We start from the raw sequence: 10546 nt of genomic DNA on the forward strand, positions 1-10546 counted from the left end.
GCGCATGTGTGGGGAAATGTCTAAGAGCGCCCGTGCATGCACACTGCAATAATTTTGCTCTGCCCTCAGTAGGACAGAGAGAAGTGTACATGCGCAGGAGCGCAATGTGGAAGACTGTATGAATGGCATAGAGCCCGTCATCCTAATTAAACAGGGAAAGAGGATGGCGATAGTAAGAAGAGAGGAGGCACCGGATCAAGACCAGTGATGCCCATCGGACCAGACCACCCCGTAGGTGAGTATACTAAAATACCTATTTTACATTATGCAGATCAGCTTGGAAAACGTATATACAGACATATAGAATGCTGTATATCTAAATATATAATTGCCTTATTCTGTTTGTCTGTCTGTCTTGCTCCAAAATGACGTCATTACAGTGACAACCGTCACATTGGCCTCTTGGCCCAGCTCTGCCCCCCGCACGTATTGGTCGCTTGGCCCTGCCCCCGCACGTATTAGCCACTCGGCCCCGCCTTCGCACACATTGGCCGCTCGGCCCCGCACTCCGCACACACTGGCCACTTGGCCCCGCCCCCTCACACATTGGCCACTCCTCCCCGCCCCCTGCACACATTGCCCGCTCGGCCCCGCCCCCCGCAAACCCCCTACACACATTGACCGCTCGGCCCCACCCCCGCAAACATCGTCTGCTTGGCCCCGCCCCTGCACATATTGGTCACTCGGCCCCGCCCCCCGCACAAATTATTTGCTCGGCCTTGCCCCCCACACACATTGGCCGCTCGACCCCACCCTCCGCACACAATGGCCGCTCGGCCCTGCCCCCGCACACATTGTCTGCTTGGCCTCGCCTCCCGCACACATTGGCCGCTCGGCCCCACCCCCGCACACATTGGCTGCTCGGCCCCGCACACATTGGCTGCTCGGCCCCGCCCCCTGCACACATTGGGCACCTATACACCTCCCCCCAGGACTACTCAACCTATTAGACACCTCCCCCAGGACTACTCCACCTATTAGACACCTCCTCCCAGGACTACTCCTATTAGACACCTCCCCCCAGGACTACTCCTCTTATACTCCTCTCCCCCTAGGACTACTCCTCCTATTATACTCCTCTCCCCCCAGGACTACTCCTCCTATTATACTCCTCTCCCCCCAGGACTACTCCTCCTATTATCCTCCTCTCCCCCAGGACTACTCCTCCTGTTATACTCCTCTTCCCCCAGGACTACTCCTCCTATTATACTCCTCTCCCAGTAGGACTACTCCTCCTTTTATACTCCTCTCCCCCCAGGACTACTCCTCCTATTATACTCCTCTCCCCCCAGGACTACTCCTCCTATTATCCTCCTCTCCCCCCAGGACTACTCCTCCTGTTATACTCCTCTCCCCCCAGGACTACTCCTCCTATTATACTCCTCTCCCCCTAGGACTACTCCTCCTATTATCCTCCTTTCCCCCAGGACTGCTCCTCCTGTTATACTCCTCTCCCCCCAGGACTACTCCTCATATTATACTCCTCTCCCCCTAGGACTACTCCTCCTATTATCCTCATTCTCCCCCCAGGACTACTCCTCCTGTTATACTCCTCTCCCCCCAGGACTACTCCTCCTATTATCCTCCTCTCCCCCCAGGACTACTCCCCCTATTATCCTCCTCTCCCCCCAGGACTACTTCTCCTATTATATGTGAAGCCCCACCGGTGCTGTATCGGTGCATACCTTCAGGGACTCCACGTAGCTGGATCTGGTCACAGGTAGGAGATCTTCGGTTTTGATCGTGACGCCACTCTCAGTATTGCGGTCAGTGGGGACCGCCACTGCAGGTTAGGGGACGCCTGGGGCTGATGGTGGGTGCAGTCGGATGTAGTAGCCTCCTGAGAGTGAGGCAAGCCCCAGGGCCCTGTGTAGGTTTGTAGTACCACAAGTCGCAGAATGACTCACACAGGCAGAACTGTCTTTCAAGGGCTTTACTCACATTTGATGGCAGGGTGAGTAGCCCGGGCGTAGCTGGGATGAACCAGATGGGAACCAGGTATCCTTCAGGCTGACTTTATGAGGGTGACTACTGACTCGCCTTCCTTAGCCCTTGGTGGTTTGGGGTGACCCCGACTTTGAGTCCCTATGGGGGTCACCCAGGGAAGATGCTGCAGCCTCTCTCCCCCTTTTGTTTGCCGTTTGCTTGTTCCCCGGACCAGGCCACTCCAGCTTCTTGCCTCCTGTGACCTATGGGCCCTCACTGCGGTTACGTGGCTGCGGCTTTTGTGGTGTTGTGGTGTGGGCTTTGAGAGCCCCACACCGGCAGGTTTAGCAGAAGAAAGCTGGATCTATCTTTGCTTCGGGATCTGCCGCCCGGTTGGGCCTGGTGCTCTCTAGCAGTCTCCTTACTTCCCACTCCGTGCTTTCTCTCTAGCTGAAGCTGGCTTTCAGGTAGCACTCCTAGTTGACCGTTCTCCCCCGTCAGTAGCCACTGCGCGGGCGCTGTTAGACAGCAACAGCCCCACAGGTCTGCTCCTCACTGAGCCCTATGGAGTTCTCTTCTAACTGACTCACTGCCCCTCCTCTCCTGTTCTTGCCTACGCCACCTAGCAACCAGATTCTCTTACCACACCCCTTGAGAGGAGATGGAGGCTTTTGGCCCCCTCCACTATTCCAGTGAAGGTCAAGGCTTTTCCCCCTCCTGGGATCCCCAGGGGTCCTCTCATGGGTACATGTGTGAGAGCTGATTACTATGCGCCTGTGTTCCACACCCCGGTCAGCCTTCTGGATTACCTGTATTGTACTGTCCCCAGCATGGGTGCAGTACTCAGTGGTGCCTGACTAGGTCAGGGGCGCCACATTCCCCCTTAGTTATCACCAGCACGTCCTCGGGCTGCAAGACAACATTTTAAAATGCATAAAACATTAAAACATGTAAAACATTTTTAAAAGCACCAGGTACCATACATCACCACCCTCCACCCACAAGTCCGTTAACCCACCCAAAACCCTTTCACGTTGGCCGCGGCTTCAGCCACTTCTGGCAGGATGTAGAGGCGGCTTTCATGGTCTGGTGGTCTTCAGGGTATACCTGGCCTGGTGGATCCGCGCCTTCAGCCTCTTCTGGCAGGATGCAGAGGCGGCCTCCACAGTTGGTGCTGACCAGGTACCCTCTTTGTGGTGGTGAGCCAAGGCCCCATAAACAGGCGTGCTCTCTGGTTGCAGGTGAGCCAAGGCCCTATATACGGACGGGCTCCTCCTGGTTGCAGACGAGCCAAGCCCCTAAACAGGCTGACTCTGGTGGCGGTGGTGCCCTCTGGTGTAACTATTTACACTGCGAGAGTTTGTGGCTATAGCCAGTTCATAGCCTTAAGGTTTATGGTTTTTCTCACAATAGTTTTTGTGGGCACATTACTTAAACTTGGGAACGTTGCAAAACAAACTGGTCAAAACTTTAACTTCTGTACTTCTTACTTTACTTTACTTTACTCCTCTTTACCAGGGCTTGAGCCTGTATGGCGGCGGCACCTGCTGCTTTCCTGCTCTTTATCGTCGTCTGTGGTCGTTTCATCTGTAGGTTCCTTGTCTTTTCTCTCTTGATCTTCATCTGTGTCTTTATCTCTGTCTTTTCTTTCTTGTAGCATGGGGTGGCTGTAAGGTTTGCTGGTACATAGTGCTACGTCAAGCGCGTACAGTCCTCTTTCGCCTTCATGCATAGTGAATTGTACTGAATCCCCCATCTTTAGGTTTCTGCCAGGGTGTCCTCTAGGCAGATGAGCGCTCACATCTCTTCTGTTGACAAATATCCCTTCTTTGATACCAGGGGCTACAATAAAGCCGTATCCGCTTCTCAAATTGAAATCCTCCACTACTCCTCTGCAAAGGGGTCCTCTGACCTGGGCTCTGGACCTTCTCAGTAACCTTTTCTCCTGTAGGTCTCTGGCTGCAACTTCTCTCTGCTCTGGAGACTGTGGTGCAGGGGACAGCGTTGTTCTATTGCGACGCCTTGTCTTGCGGGCTGAACTCTGCGTGGTACAGCTTGCAAACTCCCAGGTGAGACTTTTAGGCAGATCTTCGTCAGCGGACGGTGTCAGGTCTTCCTCATCCCAGCGAGAATAAGGCAACATCTCCGGCTCTGAGTATAGATCCACTGCTGGTGGCTCCGGAGTCAGCTCCTCAGCTTCCTGGCCTCCTCTCCCCCTTAGTTCTTCGCTGCACTCTGGTTGTGGCAGTGCTGGGGATGGGCTTTCTTCAGCTGGTCTGGGCGGTGGACTCTCTGGCGCGGCTGCAGGGGTTACCTGAATCTCCTTGGGGGTATGCGGAGGGAGCAGATACCGATCCACTATCTCTTGTGGGAACTGGGCCTCTAGGTCAGCCTTCAGCTTCCAGTATTCGGGGTCCTCTCCTATCAGGGTCTTCCTAGCAGGGACCTCTCTGGACTGGGGAGCGGTGTCTGCTCTGGCCTTGCAGGCCGGGGTAAACGATGAGGTAATCTCTTCTTGGCGGGCCGCGCCTGGCATGGCGGCGGCCTGGTCTTGGCGGGCCGCGCCCTGGCTGGCGGCGGCCTGGTCTTGGCGGGCCGCGCCCTGGATGGCGGCGGCCTGGTCTTGGCGGGCCGCGCCCTGGCTGGCGGCGGCCTGGATCTGTGTCGCTGTTGCAGGGGGCTCTGTGCAGGCTGGGCTGGACGTCGCTGCAGCAGTCTGGGCTTGGCGGGCCGCGCCTGGCGTGGCTGCGGCCTGGTTCAGCACCTCACTTGCGGCGCGGACGAGCGTTGCTGCGGCGGTGGGGTCTCGGCGGGCCGGGCCTAGCAGGGCTGCGGCCTGGGTCAGCGTTACGCCTGCGACGCGGATGAGGGTCGCGGTGGCAGCTGGTTCTTTGCGGGCCGGACTGGGCGTTGCTGCAGGGACCGGGTCTTGGTGGGCCGAGCAGGGCATCGCTGCGGCGGCCGGGGCTTGGCGGGCCGCGCCTGGCGTGGCTGCGGCCTGCTTCAGCGTCGCCGCACCGGACGCCTCTTCGGGGACCGCGGGCGTGGCAGCAGGGGTCGGGGCACTTGCGCTGGCCGGGGCATCACTCGACTCACCCACCGGTGGCAGCATCGGGGTCTGCGTCATCGCCGTCCTGTCTGGCACTCGGCGCGCGGCTCTCCTTTCATAGGCCCGAACCGCGGCAGCCATCTCCAGCAGTTCCATTCGTTCTTCTCTAATCTGCTCCACGACCCGGTTCTCCAGTCGGTCGCAGAACTGGGCCAGCTCCCGATACCACCAGGCAGCGGAGCCCGGTTCTGGATTTCTGCCGTCAGACGCCATTTCTTCTGCGCCCTCTTCTGCACGACTCTCCAGCTGTGGACTCGCCGTTGCCTCTGATAGCAAGCTGTTCAGTTTCTGCTCTGCCTCTTTCAGCAGCTCCTCTCCCAGCAGCAGGCTTGTGGCTCTCTTTCCTTCCCGACGTCTCTGGACGCTTCCACTCTCATAGCTGGCAAGGTCAGAACTCTGCAGGGGATCTCTGGGTAGCCACACCTCTTCGTGGGCGGTAACTTCTCCCAGCGCGGGCTGCTGTTGTTTTTCAGCGCGCTTTTCATGGTGGCAATATGGCGGCGCTTCCAATTTTTCAAGCGGACCGCCCAGGCACATGGTCACCTGTCTGGACAGGTCTAGTCCTTATCCTGTTCGTGACGCCAGATGTGAAGCCCCACCGGTGCTGTATCGGTGCATACCTTCAGAGACTCCACGTAGCTGGATCTGGTCACAGGTAGGAGATCTTCGGTTTTGATCGTGACGCCACTCTCAGTATTGCGGTCAGTGGGGACCGCCACTGCAGGTTAGGGGACGCCTGGGGCTGATGGTGGGTGCAGTCGGATGTAGTAGCCTCCTGAGAGTGAGGCAAGCCCCAGGGCCCTGTGTAGGTTTGTAGTACCACAAGTCGCAGAATGACTCACACAGGCAGAACTGTCTTTCAAGGGCTTTACTCACATTTGATGGCAGGGTGAGTAGCCCGGGCGTAGCTGGGATGAACCAGATGGGAACCAGGTATCCTTCAGGCTGACTTTATGAGGGTGACTACTGACTCGCCTTCCTTAGCCCTTGGTGGTTTGGGGTGACCCCGACTTTGAGTCCCTATGGGGGTCACCCAGGGAAGATGCTGCAGCCTCTCTCCCCCTTTTGTTTGCCGTTTGCTTGTTCCCCGGACCAGGCCACTCCAGCTTCTTGCCTCCTGTGACCTATGGGCCCTCACTGCGGTTACGTGGCTGCGGCTTTTGTGGTGTTGTGGTGTGGGCTTTGAGAGCCCCACACCGGCAGGTTTAGCAGAAGAAAGCTGGATCTATCTTTGCTTCGGGATCTGCCGCCCGGTTGGGCCTGGTGCTCTCTAGCAGTCTCCTTACTTCCCACTCCGTGCTTTCTCTCTAGCTGAAGCTGGCTTTCAGGTAGCACTCCTAGTTGACCGTTCTCCCCCGTCAGTAGCCACTGCGCGGGCGCTGTTAGACAGCAACAGCCCCACAGGTCTGCTCCTCACTGAGCCCTATGGAGTTCTCTTCTAACTGACTCACTGCCCCTCCTCTCCTGTTCTTGCCTACGCCACCTAGCAACCAGATTCTCTTACCACACCCCTTGAGAGGAGATGGAGGCTTTTGGCCCCCTCCACTATTCCAGTGAAGGTCAAGGCTTTTCCCCCTCCTGGGATCCCCAGGGGTCCTCTCATGGGTACATGTGTGAGAGCTGATTACTATGCGCCTGTGTTCCACACCCCGGTCAGCCTTCTGGATTACCTGTATTGTACTGTCCCCAGCATGGGTGCAGTACTCAGTGGTGCCTGACTAGGTCAGGGGCGCCACATATACTCCTCAACTCCAGGACTACTCCTCCTATTATACTCCTCTCCCCCCAGGACTACTCCTCCTAATATACTCCTCTCCCCCCAGGACTATTCCTCCCATTATACTCCTCTCTCCCCAGGACTACTCCTCCCATTTTACTCCTCACCTCCAGGACTACAACTCCTATTATACTCCTCACTTCCAGGACTACTCCTCCTATTATACTCCTCACCTCCAGGACTACTCCTCCTATTATACTCCTCTCTCCCCAGGACCACTCCTCCTATTATACTCCGCTCCCCCCAGAACTACTCCTCCTATTATACTCCTCTCCCCCCAGGACTACTCCTCCTATTATACTCCTCTCTCCCCAGGACTACTCTCTGAGGAGTGTGCAGCATGGGGGGGATGAAGCACAATGGGGGGGTACGCAGCATGGAGGGGGATGAAGCACGATGGGGGGTGCGCAGCATGGGGGGATGAAGCACGATAGGGGTGTGCAGCATGGGGGATGGAGCATGATGGGGGTGCGCAACATGGAGGATGGAGCGCGATGGGGGGTGTGCAGCATGGGGGATGGAGCACGATGGGGGTGCACACCTCCCCCCAAAACACACACACACACCGCCACACATGCACCGTACAACACACTACACACACACTGGGAACCACAGACACCGCCCTACACAGACTCCCACATACACAGACAACGCCGCACACACACAATATCCAACACACAAACACCGCGACACACAAATATACGCACACACCGCGCAACACACACACACTGCACAAAACATACCTCCCCCCAAAACACACACATGCACCCCACACACACACACCCACACAAACCGCGCAACACACAGCACCATACACACAATGCTGCAGACACACAGCGCTCCACAAACAACGCAACACACACAACGCAACACACAAACAGCACCGCTCTCACACACCCCCACACCCAGACAACACCCAGAACATTTACAGCGCCCTACACAAACACTTGGCAACTACACACAACAACATCTATATATATAACAAAATCATACATTAACTACACAATAAATTCTAGAATACCCGATGCGTTAGAATCAGGCCACCATCTAGTAAGAGCATAAACGTGGTGGCTTTACTTTATAAGGGGAAAACATAGTGACAGGTTCCCTTTATTATCTTGCTCCAGTAAAGGTTCTTATGTACTCACTATTATGCATTGCCATAAAACTCTATCCTTTACAGGACATGAAGGTAAATAGAGGATTTTTTCAAAATGCTGTAACACAACTTCAAAAAATGACTAGAGTTGAGCGCGGTTCGCGGTTCGTGGTTCTCCAGTTCGCGGTTCGAGTGATTTTGGGGGCTGTTCTAGATCGAACTAGAACTCGAGCTTTTTGCTTTTTGCTTTTTTCTAGTTACGTTCGAGAACGGTTCTAGCAGCAAAAAGCCAAGCTAATTACTAGCTGGCTTTCGGCTCTAATAGTGTAAGTCACTCTGTGACACACTATTATGAAATTTCAGCGTATAGTGTGTGGGAACAGCGCATTCAGATCACTGCTGCTGGGATAATGGCAATCGCCATTTTTTTTTTCCTTGTCTTCCTTCCCTAAGCGCGCGCGTGTAGTGGGGCGGGCCAGCATGTCAGCCAATCCCAGACACACACAGCCAAGTGGACTTTTAGCCAGAGAAGCAACGGCATGTGTGATAGGATGTCCATGTCACATGTCCCTGCATTATAAATACGGGCATCTGCCCGTCTGGACGCCATTATCTGCCTTCTGCGTCTGGGTGTCAGTCACCGCTGGCGTAGCTCCGGTCTCCGATACTGCTGTGTACGCTCTATACACAGCGCTATACAGAATAGGGATAGTAGTTTCTTTCAGCTCTTGTAAGGGCTAATTACAGCAGGCTCAGAGCCATAGGTGACAGTCAGGTCCGTGGAAACAGATTTTAACAGCTACACAAGATAACAGTGTCTGTGTAGCTAAGGTCAGGGACTTCCTCGCTGCATTTCCCCATTAGGAGGGATATAAAGTCAGGCTTCCTTTCCTCTACCCAGACCCACAACCCTGCCACTGTACCCTCCTGCCCTTTGTGCCTGCATTGCACACTCAAACTCATTCTTACTAAGCCATTATACTAGCAAACACTGAGGAAACTTAGTGGCATCCTAAAAGTGGTTGTTGGACTTCCATTAGTGTCCCACTAGTGCAAATCTATTTGCAGCACCTCTGCATTGCACACTCAAGCTCATTGTTACTAAGCCATTATACTAGCAAACACTGAGTGAACTTAGTGGCATCCAAAAAGTGGCTGTTGGACTTCCATTAGTGTCCCACTAGTGCAAATCTATTTGCAGAACCTCTGCATTGCACACTCAAACTCATTGTTACTACGACATTATACTAGCAAACACTGAGTAAACTTAGTGGCATCCTAAAAGTGGCTGTTGGACTTCCATTATTGTCCCACTGGTGCAAAGCTATTTGCAGCACCACTGCATTGCACACTCAAGCTCATTGTTACTAAGCCATTATACTAGCAAACACTGAGTAAACTTAGTGGCATCCTAAAAGTGGCTGTTGGACTTCCATTAGTGTCCCACTAGTGCAAATCTATTTGCAGCACCTCTGCATTGCACACTCAAACTCATTGTTACTAAGCCATTATACTAGCAAACACTGAGGAAACTTAGTGGCATCCTAAAAGTGGCTGTTGGACTTCCATTAGTGTCCCACTAGTGCAAATCTATTTGCAGCACCTCTGCATTGCACACTCAAACTCATTGTTACTAAGCCATTATACTAGCAAACAGTGAGTAAACTTAGTGGCATCCTAAAAGTGGCTGTTGTACTCCATTTCTGCCCCAATGGTGCCAAGCTATTTCTAGCACCTCTGCATTACACCCTCCTGCTCTGTTTTTAATAAGCTATAATAATAGCAAAAAATGCTGCCAGTTAGTGGCATCCAAAAAGTGGCTGTTGTACTCCATTTGTGCCCCAATGGTGCCAAGCTATTTCTAGCACCTGAGCATGACACCCTCCTGCTCTGTTTTTAATAAACTATAATAATAGCAAAAAATGCTGCCAGTTAGTGGCATCCAAAAAGTGGCTGTTGTACTCCATTTGTGCCCCAATGGTGCCAAGCTATTTCCAGCACCTCTGCATTACACCCTCCTGCTCTGTGTTTAATAAGCTATAATAATAGCAAAAAATGCTGCAAGTTAGTGGCATACAATAAGTGGCTGTTGTACTCCATTTGTGCCCCACTGGTGCCAAGCTATTTCTAGCACCTCTGCATTACACCCTCATGCACATTTTGCAACAATATTTTTATAGCAAACTCAGGGAATTCCTTGCTGCATTTCATCATTAGGAGGGATAGAAAGTGAGGCTTCCTTTACTGTCCTGGTACACACAGAACACGGCCACTGTACCCACCTGCCCACTTTTGCCACGCTATTTAATTTGCCCAAAGAGCTGACACTTTTTCTGCCATCCTAAAATTGTCTGGAATACTAAGTTAGTGTTCCTTTGCTGCCAAGCAAGGTACAACATATGTGCATTCTACAGTCCTTTCCATTTCTGGAACGCAATTATTAACTGCAGGTAGTCCAGCCAATCTGTTACGAAAGTGCAGGTGTGGATATAATGTTGCCTTCATCCAATGGTGGTTCTCTCGATGTCTGACAGCTCAACAATACCATCTGTTTCCACTTCCAAAACAAGTGACGACCTGCCAATCACACTCCCGCTTACGGGTAAAGGGGTGGAAGTTCATCATGAAAAAGCAT

The sequence above is a fragment of the Anomaloglossus baeobatrachus genome, chromosome 5 (genome assembly GCF_048569485.1).
Source record: "Anomaloglossus baeobatrachus isolate aAnoBae1 chromosome 5, aAnoBae1.hap1, whole genome shotgun sequence".
NCBI classification, from domain to species: domain Eukaryota; kingdom Metazoa; phylum Chordata; class Amphibia; order Anura; family Aromobatidae; genus Anomaloglossus; species Anomaloglossus baeobatrachus.